General features: G+C 43.5%; 1 protein-coding gene across 8 annotated transcripts in view; it reads right to left on the bottom strand.

Moving 5' to 3' along the window:
- ZNF827 (zinc finger protein 827) overlaps positions 1–13,921 on the bottom strand; it is a 204,967-nt gene that overhangs the window by 91,459 nt on the left and 99,587 nt on the right. The gene's annotated exons all lie outside the window — the stretch shown is intronic.

The following is a 13,921-nucleotide window of genomic DNA, read 5'->3' as shown; positions in this document are numbered from 1 at the left end:
GACACTCACGGGGTCACCCTGAGTCAGAGGTGACTTGACAGCAAATTTTTTTTTAGTCCAACGTCACACATACGGCAGCTGAACCAGGCCTAGAGCCTGGGCATGCAGATCTAGAACGCAGGTTTCCTGACCAGTGTCTGCTGACCACTTCTGTGGGCTCCTTCCTCTACCACATTGCTTCTAGAACTAACGCCACTACCAGCTGCCATCCAGTCGATTCCGACTCACGGCAACCCTATGTGTCAGGCTAGAACTGTGCTCCATAGGGTTTTCAATGACTGATATTTTGGAAGCAGATCTCTAGGCCTTTCTTTTGAGGCACCTCTGGGTGGACTTGAACCTCTGACGTTTTGGTTAGCACCAAACCCAAATCCAAACGCACTGCCATCAAGTCGATTCTGACTCATAGCGACCCTACAGGACACGGTAGAACTGCCCCAGAGAGTTTCCAAAGAGTGGCTGGTGGATTCAAACTGCCGACCTTTTGGTTAGCAGCGGTAGCATGATAAATCCCTGTCCTCGTTTTTTAACTTACTCAATTTCAGTGAACCAAATAAGAGCATGCATATTAATAACACTTTCTCCCTCTATTTTTAAAGCTTTGATCAATTTTTTTTTTCTTCTACGGCACTTAAATTAAGCAAGGGTAAATAGGGTCAGTTTCAACTGAAACCTTTACACCTTGCTGGGAGCTAGTAATACTCAAGACCACCCAGGAAGTAAAATTAATTGCAGCCCAGGCATTAATAGCTAGAAAAAACAGCAATTTTACAGCTTATAGTAACAGTTCAATTTGCTGACTGTTTTTCCTTTAGGGGTGACTACTAGATGTCTGGAAACCCTGGTGGTGTAGTGGTTAAGTGCTATGGCTGCTACCCAAGAGGTCGGCAGTTCAAATCCACCAGGCGCTCCTTGGAAACTCTATGGAGTTCTACTCTGTCCTGTAGGGTCACTCTATGAGTTGGAATCGCTTGACAGCAGTGGGTTGGTTGGTTTTGGTTATTAGATGTCTGGTCTCTAGCCTGAAACATACGTTTGCTCGGCAAGGTTGGCGCATCTTTACGTCCACACTTTCCTTGGAGTTAAATGATAGAATATCTTTGCAACAAGGTGGGACAATTAGCCCAGTCATTAATTTGGATTGCTTTAAATAAGGCCACGCTTCCAAACCAATAAGCACTTAAGTGAAAGAAAAAAAAAAAGAGGACTCCTCTAGATAGATAAAACCAGTTGCCCTCAAGTCAGTTCTGGCTCATGGTGACCCCCATGTGTGTCACAGTAGGACTGTGCTCCACAGGGTTTTCAATGGCTAATTTTTCAGAAGTAGATCTCCAGGCCTTTCTTCCTACCCACTCTGCATAGACTCAAACTTCCAACCTTTTGGTTAGCAGCCGAGCACGTTAACCATTTGTACCACCCAGGGACTCCTCTAGATAGACAGGTAGGTAGATTGGTAGACAGATAGACATCCTGGGTTGAATGAGGGCTCCCCCAAAAATATATATATATATTTTTTGTACCAAGACCCTTTTTCTAAATAGTCACATTTACAGGTTCAAAAATACATTTCCATATTCTAACCACTAGAACCTGTAAATGTGACTATTTAGAAAAAGGGTCTTGGTAGATGTAACTAAATTAAGGATCTCAAGAGAAAATCATCCTGGATTATTCAGGCAAGCCTGAAGTCCAATAAAAAGTGTTTTTATAAAAGACAGAAGATACAGACACAGTGGAGAAGGCCATGTAAAACAGAGACAGAGACTAGAGTTATGCATTAATGAGCCAGGCTTCCAAAAGGTGGAAAAGGCACGGAAGGATTCTCCCCTGGAGATTCCGGAGGCAGCATGGCTCTGCTGACACCTTGATTTTGGAGTTCTGGGCACCAGAACCACGAGAGAACAGTTTCTGTTGTTTGAAAAAACCAAGTTTGTGGCATCTTGTTGTAGTAGACCTAAGAAACTGATAGTGAAACAGATCATAGATGGACGGATAGATGGACGGACAGAATAAGAGCCAGTATAAAACAGATGCTGATCTCTCAGACAGTCAGGAATTCTGAAAGATGAAACCTCACTGCTGTGAGGTAGGTGGTCACAGAAAACTACACTTTTCCTTGCAAAATATGACACTTGTTGTGTGCTGTCGAATTGATTCCGACTCACAGTGACCCGACAAGACAGAGCAGACCTGCCCCAGAGGGTTTCCTAGGCTGTAATCTTTACAGAAGCAGATTGCCAGGACTTCTCTCCCATAGAGTTGCTGGTGGGTTCAAACCACCTATCTTTCAGTTAGCAGCCAAGTGCTTAAACACTGTACCACCAGGGATCCTTAATATGAGACTAAAACAAAACAACAACAAAAAAATGATACCCATCGCCATCGAGTTGATTCTGACCCATAGTGACCCTACGTGACAGAGTAAAACTGCCCCGTAAGGTTCCCAAAGGAGTGGATGGTGGATTCGTATTGCCGGCCTTTTGATCGGCAGCCGTAGCTCGGAAGCATCACGTCACCAGAGCTCCTTAGTATGAGACTAGTGAAAGTCAGACATGTATGGCTTATAGACTATCAGTAAAGAAGGCAGAAGAGCATATTTAAGTAAATGATTAAAATTTACATCGTGCTGTAAATAAGATCTTATGTAAGAAACACGCTAATTGTTCTTTTTCTTCTTGACATATTACACATGTTTCCGAGGGAAAGCTGCCTGCTTCTTAGCAACTAAACTGCAGGCAAATGTCTCATTTCACTTAGATCCCCCACCCCATTCCCACCAAGTGGTTCTTTCTCTGCAGGTCTCTGAAGTAGCTCACCCAGACTAAGTTCATCAACTCAGCCATGGCGAAACAACAAAACAAGACACCTAATAAAAAGCTTTCCAAGTTACATGCTTAGCTTCTTTGCCTTTACTTGCAGTTCATCTGATTTTTTCTTGAGCACCGGCCCCCCACCCAGGGACTAGGTGATCTGCCAGCCACCCTTACCTCCAGCTAGATCACCCACAGGTACAGTCACAACACATGTTTTCCCTCTTTGTGTTCCCCCAACGTACTTAATATTTAGAAAATAAACAGTGAGGTCAATGTCAAGGGTACACAATGATGCCTCTGAGCCCTTCATGGGTAAATCATTCCACTGCCTGAGGACAAATACAAAGGAATACTAGAAAGGAGCTCATTTAGTTTAAAAAACCAAAAACTTGGCAACATGAAAAGCAAAGCTAGAAAGAGGCTTCATTATTTATCTTTTTTCCTCCCCCGTTTCCCCAGCTTTGCCCCAGGGTTAAAAACCACCTGGTTATTTACACCATTGAATTGAATGAAATTAGTCTTAAAAAGCTACCTGGGATAATTTCAAGTATGATTCACATGAAGTGCTTTCTGCCCTTTCTTATGACAACTGTTGACCTTTAAAAAACTCACAAGACACTGATAAATACCTTTATCGTTCTTAATCTACCTGATAAATTCCAGGCTTGCAGATAAGAGTTTTCAAATTGACATCTCAATGGGCAAATGAGGCCTAAAACAATGAAGTACTTTCTTCCAGTCCTTCCTCTTACAGGTAAATGGCAGTATTGCCAAGTGTTCTCTTGCCTTTTTTAAAAAATAGCATGGTTTCTCAACAACGGTATGATTGACATTCTGGGTCAGATGGTTCTTTATTGTGGGGACTATTCAGCAGGATCTCCAGCCTCCACCCACCAGATACCAGCAGCACCTTCCTGTTGTTGTTAGATGCTGTCAATTGGGTTAACTCACAGAACAAAACACTGCCTGGTCCTGAGCCATCCTCACAATCGTTGTTATGCTTGAGCCCATTGCTGCAACCACTGTGTCAGTCCATCTTGTTAAGGATCTTCCTCTTTTTCACTGACCCTCTACTTTACCAAGCATGATGTCCTTCTCCAGGGACTGACCCCTCCTAATAACACGTCCAAAGCATGTGAGACGAAGTTTCACCAACCTCGCTTCTAAGGAGCATTCTGGCTGTACTTCTTCCAAGACAGACTTGCTCGTTCTTCTGGCAGTCCATGATATATTCGATATTCTTTGCCAACACCATAATTCAAAGGCATCAATTCTTCTTTGGTCTTCCTTATTCAGTACCTTCCTAGCTGTCCAGAAATGACTCCAAACATTGCCAAATGTCCCCTGGAGGATCTTGTCCACTGCTTTACTGTCTTTGCCACACTCTAATTTTTACCCAAGGCAAAGAAGGAAAAAAAAGCCTCTTATGTTCTAGCCTAGACTCAACCTAGTACCAATCACAGTCTCAGAGGCCCAGGAGTCAGAAGTCAGGCTGACCTTGGAACACTGGTTTTTGCTGTGTCCCCCACTCGGTCCCCAGGGCAGCTCTCTCTCTCCTGCCTGGGGCACTGGAACATAACAATGGTAGAATTAATCACTTCCACTCACTTTCAGCTTTGACTCCCACACCCAGGGACATATCTACATAACCAGGATTATACTCTTTCCTATTGCCTTCTACCTACACACGCAATTTGAATCATTTTAGAATCTCTTCCTAAAATCACAGGACAAATATTCATTTTATCCCAAGTGGTCTACACTGCTATTCCAAAGAAGACATGGCACCTGGAAAGAAGTGGACAAAATGTTACAGCAGGTTATGGCTGGGAGGTAGGTTGTGGGTGATTGTTTATTGCAATGTTTCTTTGTATCTTCTATTTTTTCTATAATAAATGTGAATATTTGGGCAATTATCTAAATTTAAAAAAAATGAAATACAATTACATGTGCCCATAACAAGATGACAAAATCCAGTTATGACAGAGTGGTGTGGAATGGTATTTCCTTGTTGGAAGTGTTCAGAATGCCATGTACACCTAGTGGCCTTGGAAGAATGGATTTGTGAATCAGATGAGCCTTATTCCAACCCTGTTTGGCAACAGAAAAAGAAAAAAGCAATAAGAATGCAATAATACTCTTTTATACTTTCATAATACACATTACTTATCAAACTATATCTTTCATTCATCAGTCATTCTACAATCTTCTTTCAACGTCTACTAAGTACTATGAGAGACGATATTGCGGGATACGTAGATAGCTAAGAAATGGTTCTTTTCCTCAAGGAGTTTAAATCTATATGAATGGTGAGGAAAGTATAAACATCTCGCTAATACAGGAAATGGAGTTCCTAGGTGGTGCAAACAGTTTACATGATCTACGGCTAATAGAAAGGCTGGAGATTTGAGTCCACTCCGGTGCTCAGAAGAAGGGTCTGGTGATCTACTTCTGAAAAATCGACCATTGGAAACCCTGTGGAGCATGGTTCTACTCTGGCACATGTTGGGTCAACATGAGTTAGAGCTGACCTCGAAGGCAACTGGTAACACAGGAAGTAAAATTAAAATACAGTGTGGGAAGAGGAGTTCAGGGAGCCATGAAGCACACCACAAAGGTGAAACTGTATCCTACCTGGAGTGTTCAGGGAATACCATGTTGTCTAGATGGATGAAGGACCAATATTAAGACGCAGAACTGGTACCTTGAATAAACAGACTCATAGGGTATAAACATAAAAACAACTCTATTTTTGTCTTCCACTGTCTGGTGGGGGTAGTTCTTCCCCTGCCCCTGGATGAAAACTCAGGCAGGCACACAAGCTCCTGATAATTCTTAGATGATATGACACCTTACAGCCCCTTGCAAGAACAAAACAGTCTAGATTCAGAAACCAGAATGTCCAATCCCATGTGTTAATTCACAGTTTAAACTTCCTTGGAGGGTAAGCTCTTGCTCCTCCCAGGTAAAGGCCACTGGTTGCCTGCTGTGTGGAAACAAGGTGTGATGGGTTCCTTCCTGCATTCTGGTTTGCCTTTTCCCCAACACACTGGTTTGCCTTTCAAACCCCACTAGAAAAGGAGACGTGAGGAAGAGGAGAGGTGAGGGCATGAGAATGGTCTTTACTGACCTGTGGTTCAGTGAGTTTGTGCCTCTAGGCCAGCAGATGTTTCTCTCGGGGGAATTGCCTGTGGGGTCTCAGAGACCTCTAACTTCTCAGTGATCTCTCCCTCGCAGTCCCTTTCACCTGCGTGAACTCACTCTAGCCTGGGGTCACTTCCTTCTTCACTACCCCTGGGAATCCAGCTTCCATCTTCCTTTATGCCGAGGTGCCATCACTTTTCTAGGCATTCTTACTGGACAGCATTTAGAACACCACCTAGGCCAGCCATATTGTGGGCATTTGGCCTGCGTCTGGGTTGAGGGAAACTGTCACCTCTTTACGTGATCAGGTAACGAGGTCAAGTTCAGGCCCAGCAGCAACTCTCTTCTACTCGGCCACTGAAACAGCTGCCAACCCATTTCACTCGCTAGATTTCCTGGACAGAAGTCTGACACCAGTCTGGTACGATGCACCTCAACTGAGGAAAAGATAACACCAAACTTCCCAGACTCGTTCCTTAAGTTCAGTTCTCTAGACTCTGGGTAAGAGGCCAATATTCTTCCCTGTCCCCTCTACCCCGATGAGGGGGAAATCACGATACAGCTCTCTCCCAAGAAATCTTCTCCAAAGTTCTGCTCTCTTCCCAGAATTTGGTACTCCCTCACTTTTATAGTTTCAATTCTTCATGCTGTAACCTTGATGCCCAAGCCAAATCTTCTGGTTAACATATTGTTTAACAAAGAATGTCGGGTTATATTTCAGAGATACAAAACTGGAGAGGTAGGTAGGGACAGAATACAGAGCCTTCACTGCCGGGCCAGGAAGCCTGTGTGGAATGGGGCATCAATGAGGACCGGCCATTGAGGGTTTTGCACAAGGGACCAGCACAATCAAAGCTTCATTTCAGAAGACCAACCTGGCAGTGGCATTTAGAAGCGACAGGAAACAGAAATAGAAGAGTTGTTAGAGGGGTTGATTGTAATAACCGAAGCAAGAGACTATGGGGCCTGAGCTAAAGCAGAGGCCACGAGGATACAAAAGATTCACTCGACATTCCAGAGGCCGGAAGGAGAAGACTGCTGGCTGGCTGAATGAAAGTCTCTGTAAAAAATAAATGAAAGATCAATGTAAAAAAAATCATGGAGAAGACTAATACGCCACATGGATGAGGGAGAGGTGATTAAAGGCAAAACAAAAAACATAACAAAACAATGAATTCTACTACTTTTGAACCTCTGAGATTTGGATGATGCTATTAATAGGAGTAGAGAAAAGAGAAAATCTGGGTTGGAGAGAAATATGCAGGAAGATCTTCAGTTCTTTTTTGGATAAACTGACACAGTAATATCTAATGGGCAGTAAGAGAACATTTGCTAGTGACACACAGATTGGAATCTGAACCCAGGGGATTGCATGGCCTGAGCCAGGGAGAGTGAGGACAGAGGAGAGGATAGGGAAGAACTGTTAATTACCAACTCGTACGAAGAGGAGGAAGAAAAGAAGCAAGGTAAAGAGGTAAAGAAGTAGTGGTCAGAAAGGAAGGAAAACCCAGCACGGTGCTGTGCCACAGAAACCAAGAGAGCAGAAGAAGTGTGTAATGGAGTGCCTTGAGAGACTTCCAGGGCGCTCGTTTTAAGCTGGGTGCTCTAGAAAAGCAAAACTAGTGAAGCATATACATACAAACATGTATATAGAGAGATGTATTTCAAAGAAATGGCTCACACAGTTGTGGAGGCTGGCAAGTCCCAAATCCATGGATCAGGTGTCAAGCTGGAGGCTTCTCTGGACACTCAAAATTGGCAGGTTAGACAGCAGGCTGCTGGCTCACTGGCCAAGAACTGGAGGCCAGAGAATGACAAGCTGGATGCAGGATCAAGAAGAAGCGTGCTTTGCCAGAACATCCATATATATATTCCCCCCAAGGGAACTCCCCTTTCAACTGACTGGCTGCTCACATCAGATCACAAAATGGAAGATGACTACATGATATCTGCCAAACCACTAAGAATCACAGCCTAGCCAAGTTGATACACAACTTTAACCATCACAGTGCCCAAAGAGCTTCCTGCTTCCAGGCCTGTCTGAGGCCCCTCTGCATTACTGCCCTTGGGTTCCTCCACCCTTATAACGGTTCTTCTTCTTGATTCTGTTTCTGTCCCATGTTGTTTTTAGTTTTTGTCAAGTTGGCTCTGTCTCATGGTGACGTTATGAATAACATTGCCCAGTCCTGCACCACCTTCACAATCGCTGGTATGCTCAATTCCATTGCTGCAGCCACTGTGTTACTGTGAACGCCTTCCAACCTAGGGGGCTCATCTTCCAGCACCACATGAGACAATATTCCATTGTGATCCATAGGGTTTTCATTGGCTAATTTTAAGAAGTAGATCGCCAGGCCTTTCTGCCTAGTCTATCTTAGTCTGGAAGCTTTGCTGAAACCTACCCAACCATGGGTGACCCTGCTGGTATTTGAAATACTGGTGGCATTGCTTCCAGCATCATAGCCAACACACAAGCCACCAGAGTACGACAAACTGACAGATAGGTGGTGGTTCTGTCTCATAAAAAGCCCTAAACCCAATGCCCCTCCCTTGCACCATCTCTTGCCTGTCTTCACTTATCTTCACGCTCCCACCATACTGAAATATCCTACTAGCCTCAACAGGCCTGTGCTGTTCCTCACCTTACATATCTTTTATCTTCCCTTCTTAAATGCCCTGATAAGGTCCTCTTCAGATTCAAAACTCTCTTTAGATGTCTCCTCTGTAAGCAGGCTTCCTTTATCTTCCTGCAGGGTCATTCTCTCCCTCCTCTGAACTACCCTTAGATTGCTTTGCAATAATGTTTTACAAAGTTGTTGCCCTCCCTGGGCTGAACTCTCTGGGGTAGTGCTTGATTCCTATTTATCTCTCATCCTCAAACTTAGCACAGGGCCTGGAACTGTGCTCCACAGGGTCTGGAACTGTGCTCCACAGGGTTTTCAATGGCTGATTTTTTGCAAGGAGATCGCCAGGCCTTTTTTCCAATGCACCTCTAGGTGGACTCAAACCTCCTATCTTTTTGTTAGCAGCCGAGTGCATTAACTGTGTGCACGACCCACGAACTCCATTTCCTGTATTAGAGGGGTGTTTATACTTTTCTCACCATCATTTACTGTATGATTGTCACCATGATCACCTGAGCATAGCACCCCACATGTGTGCAGAATTATTCTCTCTTCCCTGACTCCTCACTCTCCCATTGATAAATAGCCATACACAGAGGCAATGAACTTCAAACAAAAAAAGAATGAAACATGGGCAACAGCAATCAAATAAACAATGAGAATTGACCACTGCCTCCCAAGACTGCGGAGACCCCGGCGGCGTAGTAGTGAAGAGCTACGTCTGCTAACCAAAAGGTCAGCAGTTCAAATCCACTAGCCGCTCCTTGGAAAAACCCTACAGGGCAGTTCTACCCTGTCCTTTAGCATTGGTATGAGTTGGAATCGACTCAATGGTAATGGGTTTTTTGTTTTTTTTTTTCTTGAGACTGCACAGTACCATGATCCTGAACTAGCCTTTTAATTTTGTTCTGTTTTGTTTTTGGTATATTACCTTTTCATTTTTAGAATGGCAGCGGGTGGGTTAATCTGTGTTACGTAAGACATTTACCTGCATTTTTTCCTTCTTGGACCATAAGACTTTATTCACTTTTTAAAATACTATTATCAGCATTTATTTACTTTAATAACTGATTTACTTTATTGTTGAGAACACACACAGCAGAACAGACACCAATTCGACAGTTTCTACATGTATAATTCAGTGACACTGATGACATTCTTCAAGGTGTGTAACCATTCACATCTCCTTTTCCGAATTATTCCTCCACCATTAACATAAACTCACCGTCCCATAAGCTTCCTATCTAACTTTTGGAGTGGCTGTTGTCAATTTGATTTCAAATAGATACTGAACTAGTATTTTAGAATAACAAGAAGCTTAAAAGAGCCTGTAAAAGCAACTCCAACTATGCCATGCTGAAGCAATGCACTTTCTAGCATGATAATGCCTTTCAATCAGGTAATTAAAAATCTTCAATCTCCAACCTGGCAGTCCCAAAGAGACAAAGTTCTGGTTGGTCATAGAGACAGCTTCCAGGTGTGAAATTTGATTCCAGGAAGTGTAGGGTTTGTTTTACCACTTTCTGAACAACAATGCAGGTGGAAAGGACAGAGTGACGAAAAACAAATGACCAGGAAAGCAGAAACGAGATTGCGTGGTACTGTCCTATCGCAGTGCTAGCGCCCAACTGGTATCCCATACAGGTGAGCTGCTTCTTCCGTTGCCTTCCCTTAGAGCCCTTGCTAAAACCAAAACGGAATGAAGAACTGGGCTAGGTTTCCTTGATCACACAGAGAACGAGGCTCAAGCCCCAGACCTAAGCAAGCAGAGATCAAGGATAGAGGCAGAAGTGGAAATGTTATTTCACTAAAGTGTGCCACCATGTGTTATGGATTAAACTGTGTCCCCCCAAAAGTTATGCTGAAGTCCTAACCCCTGTACCTGTAAATATGACCTGTTTGGAAACAGAGGTCTTTGGTTTTTATGTTAATGAGGCCATACTGCAGTAGGGTGAGTCCAAAACTAATCACTTCAGAGTGGAGTCTTATAAAAAAGAGCAGTACAGACAGGGAGACACACGTGGTGGAAGACAGAGGCCACGTCACAGTGGAGACAGGTATCTATAAGCCCACTAATGACTGCCAGCAGCTAGTCAACACTGAGGAGCCCTGGTGGCACAGTGATTAAGAGCTCAGCTGCTAACCAAAAGGCTGGCAGCTTGAGTCCACCAGCCACTCCCTGGAAACCTTATGGGTAAGTTCTACTCTGTCCTATAGGGTTGCTATGAGTCAGAATTAACTCAACAGCAAAGGGTTTAGCAGACACTGAAAGAGACAAAGAAGGACCTTCCCCTTCGGCTGATGCTCTGAATTCAGACTTCTAGTCTCCTAACCTGTGAGAAAATAAATTTCTGTTCTGTAGAGTTACTCACTTGTGGTGTGTATATATGTATATATATATATATGTGTGTGTGTGTATGTGTGTGTGTGTATATATATATTTTTTCTTTTGTAACAGCAGCACCAGGAAACTAAGACACTATATGTCCAACTTTCCCTTCTTACAGAGAAGGAATGTGGGAGTAAAACACCCTTGGGTCCCTCCCTCATCCCATAGCTTGGGCTAACTAGTCAGTCGCCAAGGAACTGAAGTCTGCTCTGACTCATGGCGGCCCCATGTGTGCAGAGTAGGACTGCTTCATAGGCTTTCCATGGCTGTGACCTTTTGGAAGCAGATAACTAGGCCTTTCTTCCAAGGTGCCTCTGGGGGGTTCAAATCGCCAACCGTTCAGCAAGCAGCCAAGCACTTAACAGTTTGCACCACTAGGGACTCCCATAACTTGAGCTAGGTACCCAGAAGCCCCCTGACCTCCATTTTCTTATGAGAATTAAAAACTGATGCTCAGATGCCAAATGTTAATCTCCCTTTTCTCTTTTTTTTACCTTACCCCGTTTCTCCCTCTTAAGGAGATATAATATGAAACAGAAACACATGCGTATGGAGACAAGTTTCATGTCCTTTAAAGGATTAGATTATTCTATGCTTCTTCTCTGTGGGAAGGCACATAGGAAATCTCATTTTTCTCTATGCTGTGGCCCTGGATTCATTCCCACAATGCCCAGAGGGCAGTGCCCCTCAACGGGGAAAGTCTTCCCATTCCTGCTCTTAGGCATGAAATCTGAGGCTGAGGGTATGTCCACAGGTGCTGCCACACCCCAGAGAGGGGCAATACAAGCTCTGGTGAGTTTGCTACTTTTCCTACTGGAGCCCTGGTCATGCAGTGGTTAAAAGCTCGTTGCTAATCAAAAGGTCAACAGTTTGAATCCACCAGTTTTACTCTGTCCTACAGGGTTGCTATGAGTCAGAATCGACTCGACGGCAACAGGCTTGGTTTTTGCTACAGGACAGCTGGTAATCTGTTCCTGGGAGGAAAGAGAGGAGCCTCTCTCCATGAAAGGGAATGGTAGTGGTACAGCTGACTTTTCTCTACTTCCCCTAATATACAAAATCTTGAAAAACTGTGCTTTCCAACAGAAGAGCCCTAAAATGACCTCCAGTACACAGACACACAATCGCCATACATTTCACTGCAAACTGCTCAGAAGTAACTGAGCAAATCATGAGACCAAGCCAATGTTCTTGAGGAAGATAATCAAAAAAGCCGGTGCAAAATTAATTAATTTGATAAACAGTCTCTTCTAGGTAGTGAAATTAGTTTCACAATAATCGAAACATGAGGAGAATTTTTGTTTAAAATGATGGGGTTAGCTTTTTTAAATATGTTCCTTCCCCCTTGTTATGGATTGAATTGTGTCCCCCCAAAATGTGTATCAACTTGGCTAGGCCATGATTCCAAGTATTGTGTGGTTGTCCACCATTCTGCGATATGATGTAATTATCCTATGTGCTGTAAATCCAAACCTCTATGATAATGAGGCAGGATTAGAGGCAGTTCCGTTAATGAGGCAGGATGCAATCTACAAGATTAGGTCAGTCTCTTTTGAGATATAAGAGAATGGAGCAGAGAGGAGGTGGACCTCATGCCACTAAGAATGAAGAGCAGAGTGCATCCTTTGGACCTGGGGTCCCTGCACTGAGAAGCTAATAAACCAGGATGATGACAAGGACCTTCCCCCAGAGCCGACACAGAGAGAAAGCCTTCCCCTGGAGCCACCACCCTGAATTTGGACTTCTAGCCTCCTAGACTGTGAGAGAATAAATTGCTGTTTGTTAAAACCACCCACTTGTGTTATCTCTGTAATAGCAGCACTAGATGACTAAGGCATCCCCTTACACACACACACACACACACACCCCATTTTGATTCCTAAAACAATTTCAAAGATAAATGATCAGAACTGACTTTATGAATCTACCATCGAAACCATGAATTACCAGTGTCTAGGAATTAATAATATCTGAACAGCTGGCTTTGCATGTTAGATTTCACAATGATGTAGACACAGGTAAGCAAGGGATCAATTAAAAAAGCACACACACTATGAGGAGCACCAGGTATTGTGGATTTGCAAAAAACACAAATACCCCGAGATAAAGCTTAACTCGAACTTCAAACATAATGAAGAATTAGTGAGACCTAGAAATTCTCTTTCATGGGTATAAGAAACCTATCATTTCCCCCTGGAGCAAAGCACTTGATGTTTTATTCTCATGTCGATTTTTAAATTAGCCTCAGTGTCCCCAATACAAGTAATCAATGCAATAAATAGGTCCTTATAGGAAATCATTCAGTTGGGTATTTGTTAATGCTTTCAGACTGCCCACCAAACTGGGTCCACATACTGAAAAAAAGTCACTCCTAACGTTCATCCTTCAGCCAAAGATTAGACGGGCTCATAAACCAAAACTGGACTATATGGGCACACCTGCCCAGGGGCAAGGACAAGAAGGCAGGAGGAGGTAGGAAAGCTGGTAATGGGGAACCCAACGTCGAGACATGGTGGGTATTGACATGTCATGGGGTTGGCAACCAATGTCACAAAACAATATGTGTATCAACTGTTTAACGAGAAACTAATTTGCTCTGTAAGCCTTCATTTAAAGCACAATTAAAAAAAAAAACGAGGTCCACAATTGCAGTTATGTGTTTCAACTAGATCCTGGGTACGGCCCTATCTAGTGTTAAACTACACAGCAGGAGTTCCCCATGTCGTAAAGGAAGGTTGTCTGGAGTGGAATCTGGGAAGGATGACCATGAGTCAGTAATTGCCCTTCACACGTAACAAATTCTGCATTCATTTTCACTTTTGTCCAAATAAAAATACAAATGGAAATCCCAGTCACCGGTACTCGGGGAGATGAGCTCCACCAGCCCAGCAAATGACGTGGGGCAGCTCAGACATTATCAGCTGAACTCTGAGTGTCCCGGTCAGTGTTAA

The sequence above is a fragment of the Elephas maximus genome, chromosome 13 (genome assembly GCF_024166365.1).
Source record: "Elephas maximus indicus isolate mEleMax1 chromosome 13, mEleMax1 primary haplotype, whole genome shotgun sequence".
NCBI classification, from domain to species: Eukaryota; Metazoa; Chordata; class Mammalia; order Proboscidea; family Elephantidae; genus Elephas; species Elephas maximus.
Note: the sequence above shows the minus strand (reverse complement) of the source record. Positions and strands in the feature narration are given on the sequence as shown.